Consider the following 23,992-nt stretch of genomic DNA (forward strand, 5'->3'; position numbering starts at 1 on the left):
TTTAATTTCAGGCTCCAATTGGAAATACACATTAAAAGTTAATGGGTAAGGTGGCTATTGATTTTAAGATAAATAACACACATAACAATACAGGCCAGCTTTTGATTTTCATTTACCTTTTCATTACTTTATGCCTTCTCACTTCATTCACAGCAGCCTCTCTCATCAGATGCTTTTGTCTGGCTGACTCTTCCTCGCAAATCTCTCCTTCTCTCTCTCTTTCACAGAGCACAATTCATCCTGAATCTTCACTATTGTATAGCTTCTCTTTGTGCTCATTTCGCCGGTGTATCAGTGAGATAGACCTACGATGAAGAAAATCTGCCCCAGGGCATTGGAGCCACATGTGCATTGTGGCCGGTGCAGCTGCGTCCTGGCTCATGCTCCTGGCTGCTCCCAGCCTGTACCCAGTGGTCTGTCAGGCAGCGGAGCAGGGGAAACGGTGGGATAAATGATTATTTATGATCTGCCACCTCCCATCCTCTCAGCTATCCCCAGGCCCCAATCATTACTGCTGCAGGCTGCCACTGTGTGCGACAAAACACGCACACACACTCACCCGCACACACTAATACTAAGTATTGTGTGCACACATGCACTCTCACCTTACCTCTGGGACTCACACACACACACAAACACTCCTTATTCTTCCCAGTTAAAAGCAACATATCTCAGGCACAGTTTGCCATCATGTCACTTGCGCCATCAGAACTGGATACTGGGCTCATCAAACTTTTCCGCCCCCAGCAGCATGCTGTCCTCTGTGGACCAAAAGGCACATCATCCCATCCTCTGCTTTGAAAATCACATCTTAGACTTCTCACATTTCCCTGCTTGGCATTAAGTGGCACATGGCTGACGAGTCTCTGTGGTATTTGTCTCTTGCTCCATGCATCATGTTTTTCATTGTGCCAAACTTCCAGCAGCTGGACCTAATAAATCCTGGGAAAACCCAGAGAGCTCAAGGTAGCTTAAATAATTGATTAGACTGAGCTTGCAGTCTGGCAGCCAGCTTGCCTAATATACAAGGAAATCACAATAAGATAGAGAACACAATATGTCCATGTTTGTGTGTGCGTGTTTGTGCATGAGTTTGTGTTCATTCCTTCAGAGGCTTTACCACAAAATCAATAACCTGGTTGGATTTTTGTAATACAAATTTTAAAGCAACAGGTACACATGAGGACATCCAAGCACACACAAAGTAAAGCATCCACGTGCTGTACAACACGCAGACACACACACACACGCCCTAGCCTCCTTTTGGAAGTGATTTTTCCCCCCTGACTATACAGAAAATGAGGGCGTGAAAGTAAGACAGTCCCTTAGAGGAGCTTTGACGTGTCAGTGTATTAGGTGGTGAGACCTGCAGAACATCGGCTATTTCATGTTCTAAAAGCTCGGCGTGACGTCTTGTCTATAAAGAAGAGAGTAAGAGCGTGCTTTAAATGGACTACACATCACATACATCATGAACTTGTTAAGAGAATGTATATATACGTCCCAGGGCTAAAGTGATACTTTACAGAAAGTCCATTTATTGAAAATACATTGTTGGACACTGGACACTGTAATTGTCCACTGGGCATTGGAGACCATAGTCTGTTACGTCCAATAGGTAGAAACCTACCAAGATAACTCATATTAACTTTCCACAGCTGACCATTTAATAGTGGGAGGGTGAGGGGGAGTCTCGGACCGTATGGTGTGTATGAATGATGAATCAATATATCGGGTGATAATATATGAAGGGGAGGAGATGTGTGTGAAATGACGCTCCATTAGGGGGCCATGACTGTGATCTTTCTAGGGGGAGGAGAAATTTGGTAGCATTCATCAATGTCTATAGATGGATGGTTGCTCCGTACACGAGCCTCCTGACTCACCTGCCGCCTCTTTATTACTCCTTGGGGTAAACTTGCGTGTGTGTTAGGTGATCGACAAATTTCATTTGAACGTGGATGGTTTGATAGTAGTAGCTGGCAGCATCTATCAGAGTTTATAGTCTATAATGCTGGGCCACACGTGGAAGTGTCTCGGAAAATAGCAGTGAGCACCAGTAACATGGGTCTTTGGTATCTTTAAGAATCAATTCCAAATTGTATTGTAGGAAGCTAAACATTACTCTAACAAGTGGAGAATGAATGTCACTCAATTTTATGTCTTTTTTTTTTCCAGCTATAAGCTGAAGTGGTCGCTAACAAGTGAAAACAACCAACTGTGACCATCTGACTCTTGTTTTATAGTTGACTTTAGTGGAGTTTATCTTTAACTGATCAAGAGTTTGAAAGATACTACGAAAGCTTCTTTTTCACTTCTCATTTCCCTCGGGCACCAGCCATTGTCAGGACAATTTGAAATTGTGCAGCAGCAAAAGTTGTATGTTAAAGTTCACCAGTTCTCTGAAAGAATGCACGGGCTGTAGTAATGAAGTGTTTTTGGTGTGGTGTTTGGCTGTTATAATTACGCGTGTGCTACCGCTTCAGGCCTGCACACAGTCGTACAGCTGACGTTTCCCCGGTCAAAGTTTTTCTAGTAGAAAGCCAACATAATTGCCCATTTATGTAGTGCCTTCGAACTTCACCACGCTTCCCCTCGCCTGTTGAGAACACCTGGCAGTGAGTGATACAGTAAAGCAAGAGGCTGCAGGAGTAAAGCGTCATTGTCACCTTTTCTTGTTTATATCCTTTCACCCACCAGGACGACCCATCAATAATTACACACAAACTCCCTCTGGTCTAGAAATCTCTCTCACTCTCTCCTTCCCCCTCTCACTTTCTGTCTCTCCTTTGATTTTCTCTCCTCTGCATGTCAACACAGTCAGGTCCCTTGGCACCAACAGAGCTATCCGTTGTCGCATCCTCCCTCCCTCTGCCCTGTCCCATTACAATGACAATAACAGATAAGAATATTTATTATGTTGGCTCACCACTCCCTGTTCCTCCAAACATCTCTCAAGGGAGCGGCTCCTCACTATCACCCTCAAAAGCCTCATTCAGTTAACAGAAAAAAATACACACATGCGCACGCACACACACACACACACACACACACACACCCACCCACCCCTGGCCTTGATGCTTTCCTTTATCAGTCCAATGAAAGGAGAGCCAGAGCATGAAGGCGTCTCATCTCCTCTGCTTCTTTTCTTCTCTCTCAACTCTCCCGCTCCACTTTTAATTTCATCTCTCTTTTCCTACTCATTTCAGAAAAAGGGGAAGGAAAAGAGTGCTGGGGGGAGTAAATGAGAGTGGGACGCTGGCTCGTGATAACTGCCATGCAGAATGGACATCTCCCTTGTTTATTGGCTTTTGAAATTCAATCCATTGTCTGAGACGGGAAGTGATAAAGGGAGTGGAAATACAGACGCTCTTATCATGCCAGCTCAGTGAAAGGAACTTTTTTTCCCTCCTCCAGATGCCTCCGTTTGTTGTGGGGTACGTTTGTTGTGCGCGCATCACCACATCCGAATAATAGTTGCTGAAAAATGCATTCATTTAGCTGATCATTTGGACCTGGCTATGCCACTTACTATTGTGCCGCATCGTTGTGTGTAGTCATCACATTTAAAGAAGGCACACAATTGAGACTGGTCACACTTCTTTCAGAGGCTTTTCCCTGGATGTCTCATACTTAAATGTTGAAAATGCTTTGGTTTCCCAGATACTGTGGATACATGTAGAGTATTGTGCCCATTTTGTTGACCACACTCACCTTCCAGTGCCTCAGTGGTGTTGGATTAAAAAATCTGACTTGTGTGGTCATTTTTCTTGACTTTTGCTCACACGTTTCTGCACAGTGCAGATATCATCTTGAGACAGCACATTTTTAGTTGGTTGATTTGATATCACATGTCTACAGGGTTGCTGCTTCTAACTACTTCAAGTTTCATCCACACAGAGGAGAAATTAAAAATATCATCTGGTGTGAACTATGCTCAGGTTGTGTAGTGACACTCATTTAAAGGTGAGAAGATACAACAAAACCATTAAAAAGTATAGATGTTTATTCATTAATTAAAAGTCATACACTGGATTGAACATGCTACCAAGACCTGGCTGCTGCTTAAAATGTGACCAAACCGGCTCTCTGTATATTGGTGAAGTGGTGAAGCCATGATTTATGTCATCAAGTTCAAAGCTTTTAAAGCTGTATAGAGTAAACTTCTTAGTGTTCCTCTGCTTAATACACTTATTTTCCGAGAGGAAAATGCTCCTCAGCCACAAAAAGAAAGCTTCAAGAAATCACGGAAAGGGGTTGTTGTAATACACTAAAACTGGTGACACATCAGAAACATGAACGGTTCACTCTAAAATATTTCTGTTCTGTTGGGCTGTGAAATACTATTACAATGTTCATTCATCTTCTGCTGCTTATCCGTTTCCAGGTCCAATCCCAGCTCACCCTGGCTGAGGGCGGGGTCACCCTGGACAGGTCGCCAGTCCATCACAGGGCCAACACACAGAGACAGACAGAGACCAACAACCACTCACACTCACACTCAGAACATGCAAACTCCACACAGAAAGGCCCCAAGCTGGGAACCGAACCTACCACCTTCTAACAGCGCTAACCACTATGCCGCCGTGCTGCCCCATCACAATGTTAACTAATAGAATTTTAGTGAAATGGAATCATGAGTCTTAATTTGAAAACTTTTATCTAGTTTAAATTATCATTCTTCAGATCTATGCAACAGAGATGTAATAAAATAAATAAAAAAAGTAACACTGATTTGACAACATTTTCCCATAGAAGATATTCAGGACAAGTATTATTGTCCTATTATTGACTCTGCTCGTATTGCTGCTTTGCAGGTTGTAGTGACCATTCAGAGTCTCCTCAACATGCTGCCAGCAATGAAACAGTCTTCCATTGTCTGGACACCAGCAGCTCCTTCCTGGGAAAATCGATTACTGACTTAAACAGCTGCTCTTATGGCCATCACATCATGCACCACATCATTCCACACTGCCATATTGTGATAAATGTATTTCTTTTTTAGTAAAGATAACGCCCTCCTTACAACTAAAGAAAAAATAAAGTACATACAGTCGAATTAGTGTGGAAATATGGGGATTTATTATTATTTAACATATGTATAAAAATACATTTACAGATTTGATGGCCATTTGCAACATCTGACTACAAACATGATACTGTGGAGCAAGGAATACTTAATGACTCACCTGAGAGGATTATAAACAAGAGAACATTACAAAATGCAATATTGATGAGTATTTTTAAATAGACATGGAAGTATTGGTGTGTGCATGAATGTGAGCCCTCAGCTTGCAATACACAGACAGGGAAGTGTAAAACAGCCAAAAATGACATTCACAGAGAGAGCCCCAAACTGGTGAAATCACACAGGATCTTTAATATCATCAAAGGCTTCGGTTTATCACACAGCAGCCTTCTGTGCGTCTTTCTGAGAACAACAGTGAAATTATGTTTTTGCCCTCCAAATGGCTTTAGTCCAGTTGATGAGAAGTCTTTTTCAAAAACTGATCCACAAATTTACATTTCGTGCTGGTGTTTTGGCATCTACTGGTCCCAGAAAAGTCTCTGAGGAGCCCCAGCAGGAAAAGTCCGATCCATTTTATGTGTGAATCATTAAATTCCCCATGTAGGACACTTACCTGGTTGATTGTTTGCCTGTTACTCTTAAGATAAATGACCTTAAACGAGGAGAGGGAGACTAAACGGTTTTCGCAAAAGTGTCTTTTCAGGTGCCACAGAAAAGCAAGTGCTGTGATAAACCAGCTGCATTAAAGCTCCCTCCACAGCCTGGCTACCTGCTATTCCCTCCGTGTCTGCTGTGGGGCTCTGTCGCATAGGAAATCACATCACACTTTCTCTCTCTCTTTGCCTGCACCCTCCCTGCCTTGTACCTCTCCTTGCTCTTCTCCAATACCCATTTCCTTTGTCATCCGTCCCTCTGATCCTTTCTTGGCCAACAGGGACACTTTTAGCATCTTTTTCTCAACACAAGTCCTTGACATGTCACACGCAAAGATCAGACTGACTGGACATGTGACTGTGAAAAATGATATGTGATGGCATTCTTGTGAAACATTTCCAAGCTTTTCTTCTTGAAACAGCATTTTCAGATACTTTCACAGCTAAAAATTAATTATGTGGCGGCTGTGATGAAGTGATAATCTTGTTTTGCATAAGAATTGCCATTGTCTTAGTAATAATAATAAACTTTATCAGGATAGTACTTTCCCAAAAACTCATAATCACCTCAAACAGTCAAATACAGTGTATAAGAGTGTTGATGAGCTTTTTAATTGGATGGTTAAGAGGAGATTTATACCAAAATCCCTTGACATCCTTTCACAGGCGCAAGGTGTAGTGTCACGCTGCCATAGAAAATGGTACAGTGTTAAGAAGACTTAAGTATTAATTACCCTATTAAGTACATAGGATTCACTGTCTATATCAGGTCAGCCTCTTGTGTTGAAGCAGGCTGTGGAATTAACAGAGGGCTGCATTAATCCCCTCTTATTTTCCACATCAGCACTGGTGCATCTAAAAAACATGGTCTATTCAGACGTTAATTACACAAAGTTCAGCGACGTTTGTGTGTGTGTGAGTGAGTGAGTGTGGTGAAGGCCATTTGTTTTCTAGATGACATCAACGGTGAAACACATTAATCAATTAGTCTTGGGTGATAAACACGTGAAGAGCACTGTCACGTTTCACATGGGATTCCCAGGTTTCAAGGTTGCTGGTGCCCCCTGACGGACCTACGCTTCGCACACATATAAACAAACACAAACACACACACTGTAGTGTACAGCCAGACACACCCACACACAGATCTAATTAAAACCATTGTTGTGAACAGATCAGATTCCCTTGCAGTGTGGTTAACAGTCTTTCATGGATAAGTAATGAGCTGCTGCTGATGGAGGGAGAGCACTTCAGCCCTTTAACTCCCCAGCGCTGTTGCTGGACTGCAGCAAGACTCTTTTAGGAGTTACTATGGTGATTGGTACTGTATCGCTGTATGGCGCAGGAGGGAGTGTAACTGTGATGAAGTGAGATACTGTTGACCACAGATAGACTGTGTGCCGGTGGCATGGCGCTTACTATTGAATTAAAGAGTGGTGTGACATTTCAAAAATACGGAACGTCATTGCTTTGATACTCATCCTCACCTATACAGTATACAGACCGTAGAAGAATTTTCCACAATTTCTACTGAATATATTTACAAGATGAAATGAGTAAATGTGATCCCATTATCATTTATCAAGTCAGAGAATGAAACAAATAACAGCAGTGCAATTCGGGTAACCTGGTTTATTTCTTTTTCTTAATCTTTTTGTCATCAAAATCCTGCCTGAATATTCTGAATTAGCTGTAATTTTCTTTTTGCAGGGCCCAATAAAAGGATAATTGATCTATCACCCGTAATAAATCCATCAATATTACGGCATCGTTCTCGATTCAAAATTGCCCAACTTTGGGGTTGGTACAAAGATGTTTTCATGATTTTAAAAAGGCAATAAAATGCGGTGTCTTAATCTCCCTCTTTTAACAATGAGTTTAACATTAAAACAGTAAGTACCTTTTTCAGAAATGATGCTCAAATGGAATAATTCATAATATCTTTTCAAAGGCTTGAGCAGATTGATGTGGAGTAAAAGTCGGCGTAGGGGATTTAATAGTTTGGATTTAATTTTGAAAGCAGTGCAGATCCTCACAGGTGTCTTCAAGAAACCTGGAAGACAGGGCAATCTGGCCAGATGGATGCTGTGTAGGGTGACTGTTGTGTGATGTCACCAAATTGAGAAAATGTGACGTAGTACGAGAACAAGTACGAATAATAAGAATAATGATGGCTGAAATCTATCCAGCTTCATCAGTTTCAGGCTCCTGGTTCACTGTCACGCGATCATGGCTCACAGGCGCTCTTTCATTAAAACATAGCCACTGTTCATTGCATTAGTAACACCTGGGCTTTTCCTGCTATGATGAATTCAAACTGAAGGCAACATAAATAAACATAAATAAAAAAAAAAACACACCTGTGTGGACTGTGGATGTTCGTAGCCCTCAAAGTTCCACACCCTATGTTCACATGTTGTGTCAGAATAATCGGAAAAATTTGTTTTCGACCTGGAAAATTCATGTTGAAAGATGTCCTCAGATAATATGGAAATAAAATGCTGTCTGCGCATGTGAAAATATTTTTTTGGATCCATTTAGAATTTGCGCAAATGTAAACGTTCAAGAACGTCCATCAAATAGATGAAATTTTTGAATTTGTAAGTAGATCCTTGCATTACACTTTGTTAAGAAAAAAAGAAAGACTTGAATAAATAATTTTCAATGTGAATGCATTAGATAATATTTGCAAAGATTTGCAGCTGCAAAAAAATTCACACATAGCTGAAAAGTACACGGGTTGGCTACAAATTCAATCTACTACAAGATATCAAATGTACGGGTACATAAAACTTTTGGCAGTGACTTCACGCTTCCTCCTGAATAGCCAACGGGGGCTGCTGTGATTAACATATCATTTGACTATCCAATCAGGAATATAATTTTGCTAGCAGCTGGCAGTATAGAGCAGAAAGGCACTGAAAGTAATTTAATGGAGGATTTCTGGGTGCCAAGCTAAATATCGGTGTGGTGTTAGCTAGATAACAGGCATTATTCTGTTACGTGCCTCACATGCTTGATAAAGATAGTCTCCTTGACATTTCACAGCGCACTTTCTCCTTGTTCACGTCTTTCAATCATGTCTCCGGCTTTCCTTCAAAACACTTGAAGCAGGTTGGATGGATTGTCTCCTGCAGACTGTACAACCATGCTGCTGACCAGATTTAGCAAAGGGGACATTATAAATCCACTTGAAGAAAAGGAATACCTTTAAGTGATGCAAAGGGGGCTGAGGGGTTGCAGCGATAACCCCTGACACTGTAGACACTGGAATCTGGGACCCCAACTTAAGTCACCGCTCTCTGACAAAAAGGCAGCAACACTGCAGTCTGAGGTCAACCTCATGAGATTCACATGGCCATGAATTGTATTTGAGGATACTGAAATACCTGCAGATAATATAAACTCCACTGAAACAGAAATTGTGCTACTTGCGGTGCCACTGGTGCCCAAATTTCAAGTGTGTAATGTTTAGAGGCAACAGTAAGTAACAGCAAAAGGCTTCTGACTAGCGGATTGCTTGGCTATCCCAGTGAGGCTGTTTAAATGCACATTCAGTATCTTTAGTTTCCATGTTTTCTACAATTTAGACCAGACAGTCTGGACAAATGACCTGTGGTTTCATTCCCATGGAACGATACAATTTCAGTATGTATAAAGAGGTGCAGCTCTCATCTTCCTCTTTGTCCGGGCAATATTAAGTTTCTTTTAATTAGATCGAAGGTTTACATTGCTCACAGTCTTTCCTAGTAATTCAAGATAGCTCTCTTTTTTTCATAATCTTTTATGGTCACTGAAAAATGCAGTTCTTAGTTGATTCACTCCAGACATTGGCCTCCACACATACTGAGGGAGGTCAGTTGTAAAATAAATGCACATCTGATGTTGGCATGCGGTTTTTGATTGGATTAACTTTTCTCTGGCGATGCCAAAAAGAAACTCCACAGACTCTGTTTTAAGTTTTCATTGGTGCCAGGCTGTTAAACCTTCCTCAATTCTGCAATTCACATTCAGTCTTTCAGGCAAATTATACTATATAAAAAAAAAAAACTTCCAGTAAGCTGAGTATTGTATTCACGTTGTACATTTTTGATTTCTTGAGACAGAGATCAAACGGCATGCGTCCTGGCTCATCATGCCTTGGTCTGCATGCAGGGGGAGGGAATTTGCGTTGCATATTCTATGCTGGTAAAGGCCAACCTGTGTTACCCTTCCAGTCTCCATGCAGTTACCCTAATCAGCCACAGTTTAATGGTTTAATTCGTCTTTGACATTTCACTTTTTGCCCGAACCTTAATGCATGTCCTTTAAACATCTGTTATGCACATTTTATTTTTTGATCAATGTACATAACAACATAAATTTCCGTCCATACACATTGTTACAGTCTGCCTGTTTTGTGCATGAGCGTTGCTTAAATTTTTCTTTCTTTCTTTTTTTTAACCTCATCTGCGTTACGCTGTTCTTTCATCCCACATTGACCAGGGCTAGGTACTTTTTCCACGGAGATGTAAAAGTCAAGCAATGAAAGCAATGAAATGCACAGTAAATGAAAAAGGTCTTGCCCTGGCAGAACATTACAGTGTAGACATGATGAAATAGATCAAGCACCACAGAATATAGAAATACACAATACAATTTGAAAACGTTATGTCATTTCACAGGAAATATTTGGATATTTTTTGAACACAACTTGCTGTTGTTACTGACGGCATATATGCAATAACAGCTGATGATACATTTCCACTTCACGTATAACTCCAGTTCAATGAATGCCTCTTAGTTGTCCACACAGAATGACCTGGATTAGTTATATGAGTTATTTAACTATTAGCGCATGAGCACAACTAAGTCAGAAGGACAAGTGAATAAACGGGAAGACCTGAGCAGTACGGGAATGGAGTGATGCCGTCATTTGCAGAGGTGCAGCAAATAAGTAAAGAGACACAAACCCTCAGATTCTGTACTTTCTTTCTCTTATCATATGTGTCAGTCAGAAGTGAAGACTGATAGGGCTATAAAATGAAGACATTAAGAAAGAAAAGGAAGAAGAGTGAGTGAGCGTGGTCCATTAGGGAAGAAGAGCTTTTTGTTATTGGTCTTAGCGACCCTGGGGATGGACCCTGTCTGGACTGATTGGAGTGAATTTTCTGCTAAGCTATCAACAGCGGAGCTGTTGGAAAACAGGAAAAATAAAGCAGGACAATCTCCTCCTGTCTGTCTGTCTGTCTGTGAGTGGAGATAAAAAACAAAAATGTGTGACTTTGGCTGTGTGTGTGTGCAGTGCCTCTTCCTTTAACATATTTTCCTCTCTGTGCCTGTCGGAGCAGCAGGGCCACTTTGATCAGAGTGTTATCTGCACTGCTGCGGCCTAATCCGTGTATTTGCTCCGAGTCTTAGCTGGATCACCGCGCTCAAATCAAAGCACTACAGAGTCAGACCAGGAGAGGACGGAGACATGCAGGAACACACACTTTGAAACAGTCACAGTCATACTGTATGCACGCATGCTCTCTGACACACTTTAAAAAATCCAAAGAGGGCCACAAGCCATGTCGTGCAGACTGTATTGATAGTTGAGTTGAAAAGCTCACTTACCGCCTAACTTCTCTTTGAGCAACAACAGCGTTGAACTTGAACTGCATAAATAATTTCATCGTTGCCACCTCTGAAACTGTTTACCACTGTAACGCTTGATACCAGGCCGTATCAAGAGACATTATGATTAAAAAGTATTTTGTCTGCCCCAGATTACAAAATACTGCTAATTACAACAAAACTGCCTACGCTACATTATAAGACAATCAAAAGATGATTTGTGTAGCCCCTCATTCCTGATCACCCTAATGACACTCACAAGTCATTAAACCATCCCCCACTGAAGAGTCCTGCAGATTATTTCACGATGAAATAACACAGTCATAGTAAATGTCTGGAGCCTTACAAAGATTTAATGAATACTTCTGCAAAACTCCATTTGTGTTGTTGACCATTTTAACATTTGTAACCATTTGGCTCTAGAGTATTTCACAGCAGTGTTGACTCACCCTTTAGCAGGCATTAACCTGTTCTACAACCTTGAATTAGCTTCTTACCAGCAACTTAATTTAGGCCTCTGACTTTTGATAACGGTTGAAAAACAGACATACAAGAGAGAAACAAAGACAATCAAGGTTAGAGTTTTCTAAATAATACATTAAAAGCACCGACTAAAACAAACTCATTTAGCAAATAGCCTATAAATGCTGTAGACGTGTGGCGGCTCAGATTATTATATCAAACACTCTGAAAATCATTTCTCGAATGCCCTCTATTTAGTAGATAATCCCATACCCTTCTGTGTGACCTCCCAAAGGAAGCAATGTTCACAGGGAGATAGAAAAACAAACCAGAGAGGGAGAAAGTGTAGCCAGTGAGATAATGAAATAACTTATGGAGATGTGCCTCCCTCTTGGGGAGCGCCTGAGTCGGAGAGGTATGTAGAGATGGGGTAATTGCTCTGGACTCACACTAACTTGAGTCCAGGTTGGACTGAGGGCAAAGGATGTTTTTTTTAAGAGCTCCTCCTGTTGGACACAGGTTAGTGCAAATATAGACAAGATGGAGGCCATTAGTTCCAGAGCGCAAGGGTGGAGGTAGGGATTTTCTGCTTCAGTTAAATATTCAATTTGTGTCCTATAGGCTTGATCTAATTACATGTGAAATCTAATGTGGGCCAACTGGCTCACTCACAGGAAGTCTGGCAGAGCTGACAGGGAAACTTTCTTACCTGGACTACAATGCTGCACTGCAATATTTCACGAATGCAGAAGGATATATAATAACAGTGGTACAGGCATGGGATCAAAACCTCTGACTGTGACGGAGCCAAAACCCCTGCACACTTACACAAAATCTTATATTCACTTTGTTTACAATATTTCATTCTTCAGACTTTGATCAGGTAAAGCTGGTTGTATATCTAAAATAGTATCAGCTTTTTCCTACACAATGCCGTCATTTTATTGATTTCATTTTCTATTTATCATACTTGTTTTTATTGCTTGCCAATGTGTGTGTGTGTGCATGTGAAATGGCATCTACTATCTGTCTGCAGTCAAGATTTCAGTTTTTATTTCACCCTTTTGAGCTCCACTCTGCCTTTGATTTGGTTGCCAAAGCACTTAGTAAACTTTGTTATTTTTATTATTGTAGTTTATATTATTATATCATTTTGAATTTCACTCAATGAAGTACAGAGGATCAATAATGTGAAAGACTGTTTTTGTTTCTTTCACTGTTCTCAACACCTAATTCCATTTTTTCTTAGAGATGGTCCGTCAATGTTGTCAATGTCACAGCTCCAAGCTAACAGGCTTCCACTTAAGATGAAAACCTTGAAGAAACAGCTCACAAATACACAAAAAGTAGCCCACAGTAATGTCGTAAAAAGCTATGAATGATAGTTTTTGACTTCTATTCTATTTCACCACCTATACAAGAGAGATTGCAGTTTGTTGGGCACTGCTGACAGCTTGAAGTGTTTTGAGTATTTTCAGCAGATTGTTGGATTCACTTAAAACAAAACCGCCACCTAGGTTCATCACAGTATCACCCATGACAACTTATATTTATTTTTAAAAGTTAGCGCAATAATTGCCAGACAGGCTTTAGCGACAAAAATATGGGATCACTTCAGTTGTTGGTTTTCAGCTTTTAATGCAATCTAGTAACACTAGGACAAGTCTAGAACATGAGCAGACTAATAGTTGCTTAAAGTAGAGATTAGTTCAAGAAGATGCCATGGGAACATCGACATGCTTCATTTTAAGAATGAGTGTTTTTGTCAAATGCTGGATAAAGTAAGTTGGAGCATTTCTTTTAAATGAATACAGTGACTAAATACTGATAATAATTCCAGTCACACCTGTTGGTGGAAGTCCCAAGTGCTTCCAGTGCCGAAGCAAACTTTGATGCTGAGCTCTCTGATCCTCATGAGACTTCCATGTTAATAAATGAGATCTCCTGCAAAGCAATACTGCTTTAACCCTATGTATTATGTATGAGGCAAAAGGAGAATGGCACTAAAAAGGAGGAATCATCTAGGCACACATAAGTGCCAGAATCCAATCTCAGCTCCATTAGTGCAGGACAAATCCTATACAGTGAGAAGGGGTCTCCATATGTTTCCATGAGGGAGCTCAGGAAGCCATTATGGAAATGAAAGGGGACAAATCACACGATACAGATCACTGGGTAAAGCAGGAACAAAATCATGGTGCAGTATACTTTGGACGGGCTGGCTCTACAAAAGAAGGCTGAAATCTGCACACTCCTCTCTGCAGACTTCTAATAAACTCTCACAGTGAGGAAGACAGCCTGAGAATTCCATTAGTTCACATTTGTGTCAGCATTTATTTACAAATGATGCTGTTTTGTTGTTCTGCAGATCAGCGATTACAGCTCCTTCCTTCCTACCTTCCTTCGCTTTTTTTTTTTATTTATTTTTTTTATAGTGCTGGCATCTTCCACACGACATACTAAGGCTTAACAGCCCGGCATCTCATTTGATCATGTGTCAACACATTATCACCTTCTCCACATCTTGGCAAAGCAAAGAACTCATTCTAAGTACGCTGGGAGTAACAACTACTGCGGAAGGTTATGGTGGAAGACAATTTGTCTGTGTTTCCAAATGAGTTAGCATCCCCTCCGAGCGTATGCTCCATCACTGTAGATACAGATCCTTACAAACAATCTCCCAAATGCTAATTGAGGTAATTAAAGCCGCAGCATCCAGAAGAAACAGGTGCAGGTGGTAGGCATTATTCATGTCCCCTTGCCCTTGGAGGTAACCCTCTCAATCTACTGAGGTAAACAAGACAGACAAGGGTGCAGTTTTCATTGTTTTCTTTGTTAAGGCAGGAACACAAGGAGCTATATTTCCCACTGGTGTTGGAGTGTCACTGCTGGTACGTATGAAATCGACAGATAGGTAATTCGCCCATATCAACGTCAATATCTTTTGAAAGACACACATTTTTTCCTGAGCTTTGTGTGCGCAATAACCTCATTAACATTTATGTAGACGTCTCTAAAGGGAATGTACTTTCTTTGGTTGCTACTGTACACCGTTGGTATGACACATCTCTAAATATGGTGAAGCCAGTGGCACCGGGCGCATTCGGTTCCCAGGGAAACAGAATTACATAATTAAAAAAACGGCAAGTCGCTCCTGTAAGAGTCAAATACTTTCTTGAAAAGAAACGGGAGAAGCCATTTTCGTGGCCATCGTTACCCTTCTCCTCCCCCCTCTCGTCTGAAGAATGTCCTTCAATTTTTATTTTTTATTTTTCCCACTTTCTTTTTGGTGCAAATGCCCTCGTCCTAAATATCAGCGTTAGGTAGCAATGGTGGGAGGGGGGCTGACACCATTACAAAGGCCTTGTTTATATCAGACAGTGATTAGATTAATACTCATTAGGGAATATTTGTGTCTGCACCCATTCTGTCCCCCCCAGGCAACCAGGCAACAGGAACCATGGCAATTAAAAATGGGAAACTGTCATCCTCCATCACCCTGCTGATGTGTTGGCCCTTGAAGAAAACACACATCCACCCTACGCTCGGTGATATACACATGAGCAGCAGACTCGCTGATCAAACAGATATTAGACTGAACGTATAGTGCTGTCGCACTTTCATCATGACTATTTCTTTTTTAGTGCAATTTTTGCATCTCTACAATAAGGAAACATGGTGCAGAAAAATAATAAAAAAAATATTATTATAATCAGAAATTGCTACATGACCCACTGGAGTCGACACTCCTGAATAATTGTAATAATATTGCCTGTTACAATTTCATCAGGCTGGTGTTGTTGGCAGTAAGAGAGAATTCATCAAGTATTTATTTCTTTTCTGTGCCAGTTTCTTAATGCAAGGAATTTTTTTTCTTTGGCATGAACCAGCCTCTCATTTCCCGCACTCATACCCATCCTGAAATCCAAATCACTCTAATTTTGATGAGAATTTGAAAATGGGGAGCTAGTTTAAATTTTGTCACAGGTTCCTCTAGCTTCTATGATGTTTTTTTCTTTTTGTTGTTGTTTGTTTGCTTTGTTGGGTGCTCGTGGTGAATAAATGAGATGCGCAGTTTTAAAATACACACATTTTATTTTTTCAGAGGAGATCTTTGTGTTGTGCGTCTTGTAAACCCTCGTTTCCACTCTCGCCTGTTTACTGCGTACCCTAAAAAGTATATAAATGGATACTGTGCATGTTCTGTATGTACTTTTGAACTTCATTATATGCTGTTTTCCATCTCCTCGTGAAGCTGGTGAAAAATAATGATCTTGATGACCGCAGCATAATTAGGGCCCAGAAAGTCACCATTGCCTCAACGACACCATTGCTGACGCTTTCATTATAATTGAATATATTCAAGCGACTTTTTGAATGATTTTAGTTGGCGTTTGGTGCTCCATTAGCTATGGGTTATGATCATTAGGATAAAAGGAGGTTACTTTAACATGTCCCTGTTTGAGTGTTTGGCCTAAAGGGACAAACTTCAGAGGATTGTCACTCATTCAAAGACGAAGGAAAACTTTGTGCTTGGTCTGAAGCGCCTTTAATTATGCCTGTCGTAAAGCCCCAACCTCCCTTTGCAACAGAGGCAACAGAACTCTGATCTCATCTGTCTGAAAAAGGTTTCCTCAGATGTTTGTCATGAGATGGCTGCTGTCTGCTGCCGCCTTCTGTGAGCATGCAGATCAGCCGATCGCTGTCTGTCTCCCATTCTGTCTGTCAGTCTGCCCCCCGTCTGCCTAATTATCCAAGGTACCAGCGCCTCCAATGCATCTCCTTCTATTTTCCACTTCTCCTCCCCTCTCCCTTCATGCCCTCCTTCCCCAACATCCAAGCTGAGGCAAATAAAGGGGATGCCGTGTTGAGCAGGATTTGGTTCTGGGAGAAGGACAGTCGATGTGGTACAACATTAAACAAGATGGGCACTTCCCTTTTATTGTAGATAAAACCTCAGGAACGTTGCATTAGAACTGCTTGAGAATGGCCCAAACTGACAAATTTGCTCGAGATGTTGCGCGTAATGAGGGAAATGATGTTTAGCTCTCATAAGAACTTATTGTAAAGTCATTTGGTGAAACAGCTTAGTTTATAAGTGCCCTGAAGTTTTTATTGTTGTTATATGGTAAAGTGCTGTCATTAGTGCCTCTTGGATCAATAGCCTCTTAACACAATGTGCATATTCACCTGAGTGCAGGGCTTTAAGAGACATGTTATTGAAGTAAAAACCTCCAAAAAGACACTTGTGACCAACTGCAGGCCTTTTTAAAACTACCATTAAACCTGCCACTAAATTGGCTCTGTTAAAATTATATCTGGAGTGTGACCTCTCACCAGGCAATTTCAGAGCAATGAATAATTAAAATGAAACGACAGAAGAAAGCTTAACGTAGGGGAAATGGTTTACTGATAACTTTTTTCATTGTGATCTCTGGGTGAACATCAGCTTGGCTGTTTTGTCAAACCTTTGTTTCTCCCACTTCATTTGTTCCTAGCGGTCTCGAGGCAACGATTCGCTCTTTCCGAGAGTGAATTAGGCTGAAAGTCAAAGAGGCTCAGGTTGTTGTCAATACTCATTAGAGTTTGCCACTGGCCGTGGGTTAAGACCCGTCCCGCTCTGCTCTCAGGCTGAGTGGACGCATGTGCCCAGACTTACATTTTCCACAGCTCAAAATTGTCATTGCTTCTGGTAGAAAAACAACTCTTCCTACCGACAAACCAAGAATTTGTGGAAAAAAGCTTGCCTGCTTCCTCCTGCATGTGACATTTATACTGAGCTATCTGCTGGCACAGGCAATTTGGCAAGTGCTCGAGGTGCCAGGATATTGTTGAGAAACGCAATGTGGGAACAAAAACACAGCCACGTTTTTTTTTTTTTTGCCTGACTGGTGACATGAGTCTAGGGATGAAGCTGTTTGTCTATTGGTCACCGTAGTCCAGACTGAAATATCAAAACAACTCCTGAGTGGACTGTCACGATCATTGGTTCAGACATTCAGAGTCCCCTCACAGGGACTCCTACACACTTGGAGACCTGCTGACTGCTCCCATATTACCACCATGAGGATCACATTTGTGCTTTTTAGTGAAATGTCTCACTGATTAACACCTTGGTCATACATTTATGATTTTGTGCAGCCGCTGCTGTCACCGTCACTTCAGTCTCTGCTAAAGTAACTACAGCGTAGACGGGAAAGTTTAGAGGGCAAATATGAGCTGGACTTGTCTTATCAGACATGCAGACATAAGACAGTGATAGGGATCTTGATAACAGCTCTGCAGTGGGTCTACTGGGCATAAGAAGACCTTCCCACTGCTTCAGCGGATATAATTGGCTCTAGGTTGAGGGATGAACTAGCAAACAGTTCTTTAAGTTCTTTTCTCTTCATGTCCTTCCACTTCTCTTCCTCCTGCCCCTTTCTCCTACACTTTTTCCTCTAAATTGCTGCCAAGCTCTGTTTGCTTCGGTAATTAGGAGCCAGGGCGTGCTTTCACGACTCCATTATGAAAACAGCAAATGGTCCAGTGGTTTATTGATAAAGCATTACACTCTGCTGCAATACTGTATGGAGATGTACAGGGGGGCCTGCAGCCTTTTCAGGTGGACGACCAGACTGGCTCTCCCACTGCCAGATAAAATATCATAATGCTATAATAGCCCAATCACACACCCCATATAATACAAGATCCGAAATGGAAGGAATACAGCATGGAAGATATATTAGTGAAATTTAATGCAAAAAAACAAACAAACAAACAAACAACACAAAAAAAAAAAAAAAAAAAAAAAAAAAAAACAACAACAAAAAAAACTGCAGCAACAACATGAGCTGTGGCATGCTCTGTCAAATGAAGAAAATGACCATGGGAAAAAAAATATAGCCAATCTAATCTGCAGCAGAAAGAGACAGGTGAAGAGGTAATTTTGCTCAGCAATATGCGAGGACAGCTATTTAAATGTGTTGTTGGCACTCCAATGAGGTTTCCCAGGGTGCCGTGATATTTAAAAGTGACACGGGTGACCCTCCACATTTGCGAAGTGTCATCATGCATCAATCGGCAAGGTGTATATCAAAGCTGCTCGTAATGGTGTGTGCATTGGGATTTATATTTCCAATTAAATCTGCAAATTATATGATTATCTGCTGCACCGTGCTGAGGCCATTTTGGAAACGGATTGTGCTGTTCATTTTGTTTTTCCACAAAGATAATAGTGCCGGTGGCAAACCTGCTTGTGCAGTGAGAATATTAATGTCTGTGGCCTTGTCACATTCACACGCACAGTGTGCGTGTATTCACGGGCTGGTTTGCAGCTCGCGCACACACATATAAAAACACACACAAGCCGTCGTCCTTCTGCAGAAACAGTCTGAAATTCTCCTGTGATGAACAGTTCACTGCTTCTTTTTTGCCCCTATTTTTCTGTCAATTAATCTCGTAGAGAGACAGAAACTATGAAAGTCCTTATTAGTCGAGATCCAACACCTGCTGCAGATTTTAATTGCCTGTGAAAACGATATCAGACCGAGAATCTGCCTGATAGACCTACATGTCGATCTGACGGGCACACAGAGCACCGAGGCCACTCTGATGGCTGATACAGGTCTCAAAACCAATCACATGCATATAGACACTCACTGCCACACACACACACACACACACACACACACACACACACACACACACACACAAACGCACATTAAGGGAGAGAAACACCAGCACTCATTGGATGTGAATTATTGATTTGAACATGTCAGCTAAGAGACAGTGCAGACCGCCACTGTGGGAAAAGGCAGGATATTTTGCTATTGCCTTGCTATACTTGACCGCTAAGACCGTGTTCACCAGAAAGTTTCTACTCTCTGAATGTTTACAGAGCGACGCCTAACAATGCCCTAAGACAGAGAGGGGGGCTGCAGAGTTTAAGGATGCCGGGTGAGTTGTACAACGAGGGAGGAGGGAGAGAGGAATGGAAACTAAAGAGGAAGGAGGAAAGTGAGAAGGAGAGAGAACTTTTCCTCACAGGCTATTTGTATATGCATCTCTGGGGTGCCATTTTAGCTTCCAATATTTTATCCTGAGTGAAATGCTGTGGGAGTATTAACTGAGTTGCCATAGCCTTCCCCTCTTTTATTACTTTTCTGTATTGCACCATAAGAAAGGAAACAGTTATGGCTATAATTTGGTCAGGTTGAAAAATGCTTTAAAAGCAAATTTTACTCCTATCCTTTTAAGATACACTTTCCATTGGACTATTTCATTACAAAACGCAATCCTCGCTGTATGAAAAAACATATTCATACAAAGTGAACGCTGACTTGAAGTAAACCTTGTTGTGGTAACAATTCAGGATGCAAGGATATGAGACCTTGTATAATGGGTCCATTTTGAAAGATAAACTTATCTGCATTTCTGAAACACTGAAAGCTGAATTCTATTTTTAAAGAATTTAAAAGATATTTTGAATATATAGTTTAATTGAAAGACGTCGATTTATTATTAGTTATTAAACATTAGTTAGTGGAACATTAACAATACATATTTAATATAGTTTGGAGGGTAAATATAGTGTGAACATGTTAGTGAGTTCATATTAGCACAGCTGGATGTTTAGATGTATCTTTGCATGAAGCGAAATTAGCATTTGTTTTGGGCTAGTGTTCCTATCCTTTGTCCCTGTTAGATCTCCTTTGCTGTTTCTCTTCTTCACTTGATCCTCAGGGAACTAACTAACAGATTTTTAGCAGTTAACGCTCTACTGTGTTACTGGTTAACTGGGATTTTGTTTGGTGTTGGTCCGACAGAGTACAGTGGGCTTTTTAAGAGGGTTTTTTTTTGTTGTTGTTGTTGTTATTTTTGCTGAAAACAGCTGCCTGCTGTGCCTGGAAACAAGTTTAATGAGAGTGTTGGGAGTAAATAAAACCTGAAAATTGTAGGCCAGAAAACCTGGCTTACAATTAGCTGAAAGGCTTACTGAAAACTTGACGATAATCTTCCTCAGTAGTGAGACATCAGACATTTTATGCATAATTATGAAAATATAGATTAGTGTCACTTTAAATTCACCTTTTGAATTCATTGTTTACGTGTATTAGAATAAAGTTTAGAGCAAGGTTGTTTCCTGTTGGAAATCTTTAGCATTTTAGGGAGGTTTAGGGAGGGAGAAACAGAATCCAAAGTGGTGTCTTTAAGTCTCACTGATGAAGTGAAAATCCTCATTCACAACTTTTCTTTCGGCGAGCATCTCAATGCACCTCTTGTTTATGCAAAAGAAGTGATTTATCAAGCAGAAGATTTGAATGTGCAGGTGACTAAATGAGAGAATGGAGGAGAGAAACAGCTCGCCATCCTTCATGATGATAATCTCCTCCGTGCTAATGCACATCTCAATATCCCAGGCAACATAAGTCAGATTGTAGTTTCTGACAAGTATGGATTGCATAACAGCAGCTGGCTAATCCTCACCCTACAGGCGCATGAGCATATCTCCCCTCTAATTAGATTTATTTGCTGCTTTCATGGGACTCGTCTTTACCATTACCATTAGCTTCTCTGGTGAAAGATGTCATTAAAATTCTCTCCTAAGTTGAGTGGATTTCTACCGATTTCCATGGATGCAAATGAAGGATGAGTGCGGGGAAGATGAAGCGCAGCAGGGAGAGGAGGAGGAGGAAGGTGATATGGCGTATTGCCGTATCTTTTTCCCTGATGCAAATTGGAGTACTTCAATTATGTGACTGTTTTACTGCTCCACAGTTCACAGTGGATGTTTTGTTGCTATTCTTGAGTCAGTATACTGAAAATATAAGAAAAGCACTTGCAGACAAGTGTGTCTGGATGTTAGTGGAGTGACAAGTTTTTCAGTGTTTTGGCCTCACTCCGGTATGCTACATTGAAAATGAAACAATGACTTTGGGTTAAAGTGCTGACTTTCAGGTTCTTCTGGTTCACATCTATATTGAGTGAACATTTTAGGACATCTCCCGTTTACCCTTGGGGAATCATGAAAAAGGGGCTATGTGGTTTATCAGTTGTGGATGAAATTAAAGTTGAAAGCCAGCACTTGGACTATACCCTCATTGTTTCATTTCATGCCCAGTGTGTATTCAGAATCAAAACAATGTCGTCCTGACCCTTACAGACTGCACTGTGTGTCATCCTTACGTCATCCTGACTAAATATATACCTATAGAACAAATTGTAGTATGTGGTACGGTGGCTTACAGGCTCCATGGGATAGAAATTTTCCAAGGTCAGCAGAGTTACAGAGAAAATTAATAGTACAAGGAACGCAGCACACAACATGCAATAAGAAAGCAATTACTCTTCAAAAGAGTGAGACCTTGTAACTTCCAATAGTTCAAATTTGCCAGCTTTGGAATAAAATTGTATTTTTTTCAATTCTTGAGCTGAAATTAGTGAATTAAGTCTCTATATGAAAACCCCATCACAACAGTGTATCGTCTGTTTACTATGTCTGTCTATTAAACATGTAGGGCCAACCAACAACTGGCTAGCTTAGTTTTGTAGCGATACCTGGAATTGAATTGCAAACTTGGCTCCAATGCAAAGTTAGCATATGCAGCAGGAATACCTAAACAATTAGTGGAAGGCTAGTAACTGGGCTTTAGTGACCTTGAATTACCAAATTCCCTCCATGGATAGTATTACTTTTTTACATGAATTTATTTTATTAATACTATTTGACAATTTCAGCACTTCTCTGTTGAGTCCCATCTCTAAATAAAGACTACAAATGCACTCTAGTATGAGTGATTATTATTACCGCACTATTCTGCCATATAATTAATTTACTTTACTATTTTGTCCTTAAATAAACAGGAAAATACGCCAATGGACCTGACTTATAAAATATTGAAATTTAATGAGGAGAGAAAAGAGTAGTAACAAAACTCACAGCTTCATTCTTCACTCAGGCTCTCCAGATGTAGTATCATTGCTCACAGTGTATTTTATTTATTTTGTCATTTGTTCAACAAAGAGACACAAGAAAAATGTACAAATTCTGGAGGTAGAAATAATTCAATTTCAGCATCTTAAAAAGAGGTGATATGCTTAAATATTTTAGTACTATGCATTTTGCGTTGACATTCTCTGTATTTTATGGGATTATTCATTGCTCCCACTTATATTATTAACTTATTTCGATGTAAAATTTTTATTGCGAAAATATGAGTACGCAGAATCACCTGTAAAATAAACATTGGGGTCAGTGATTTGAACTCTTGCTCCTGTACTCTGCCCAGAACACAGAAAACACTTTCCGAGTTTGTTCTTTTTGAGCCCAGAGTTCACTGTGTTCCAGTAGCAGAGATGATGTCAGGAATGTGAAGTCAAAACGAATTTACTTTAGTGGTGAGAGCAGAGGGGACATGCTATTCAAACATGCCCCTTTCAATACCGCGCAAGGTACCATCTCTGAGAAGTATTTTGCAAAAATATAGTGCTGTGGACCTTGCAATTAGAGCTAACCCTGGCAAGTTGTGTGCAGACCTGCTGTGATTGAAAGGCAGTTTTAGCCTTGCACTGACCTTCCAATTTTGAATAGGGATTAGTTTGTATGGAGTCTGGCAGATGTGAGCTGGATCTGTCAAGACAGGGCATATCTGGCTAACGTCTCAGACAGCACACGCTTGCCCAATATAGTGCTCACACTGCGTCAGTGCTCTCTTGTTTTGAATTTGTAGGAATGGAAAGTAAACTAGTAATATCTAAGGTCATTTCAGGTAAAGCCAAAACAATTTTTCCTTTATCTATATCTCTCACATAGATAATCTAACTGTCCCAACTCATGGCTGAACAGCAGGACTCAGATGCAAAATGATAAAACTCAGGGGAGGAGAGGTTCGGAGTGAGAAATGTAGGGGCCAGGGGTTGCGCTGGAGACTTGATAGATTCAATTTTATGACTAAGAGGAATTTGAAAATTCATTACATATGGGGTAGAGATCACAAACCTGCCTTCAGCACCTTTTCCCTGCGATATGAATAAGTAACAAACAGAGAGAGAGAGACATGACCCCAGCCCGGTGGCATTACAGCAAAAATAAGCACATTTACAACAACAAATTTCACACATTTGGTCGGGGAGTCAGAGGATTAAGATCTGCAAATGAACTAACTGACTGGATTAGTGCTCTTGTTGCCAGTGCCTGCTTCTGACTTATGATGTGGAGACATTTTGAAAGAGGAAGCCGCGTGGCACAAAATAAAAAAAAAAAAACAAC

Source organism: Echeneis naucrates, chromosome 5 (genome assembly GCF_900963305.1).
Source record: "Echeneis naucrates chromosome 5, fEcheNa1.1, whole genome shotgun sequence".
NCBI lineage: Eukaryota > Metazoa > Chordata > Actinopteri > Carangiformes > Echeneidae > Echeneis > Echeneis naucrates.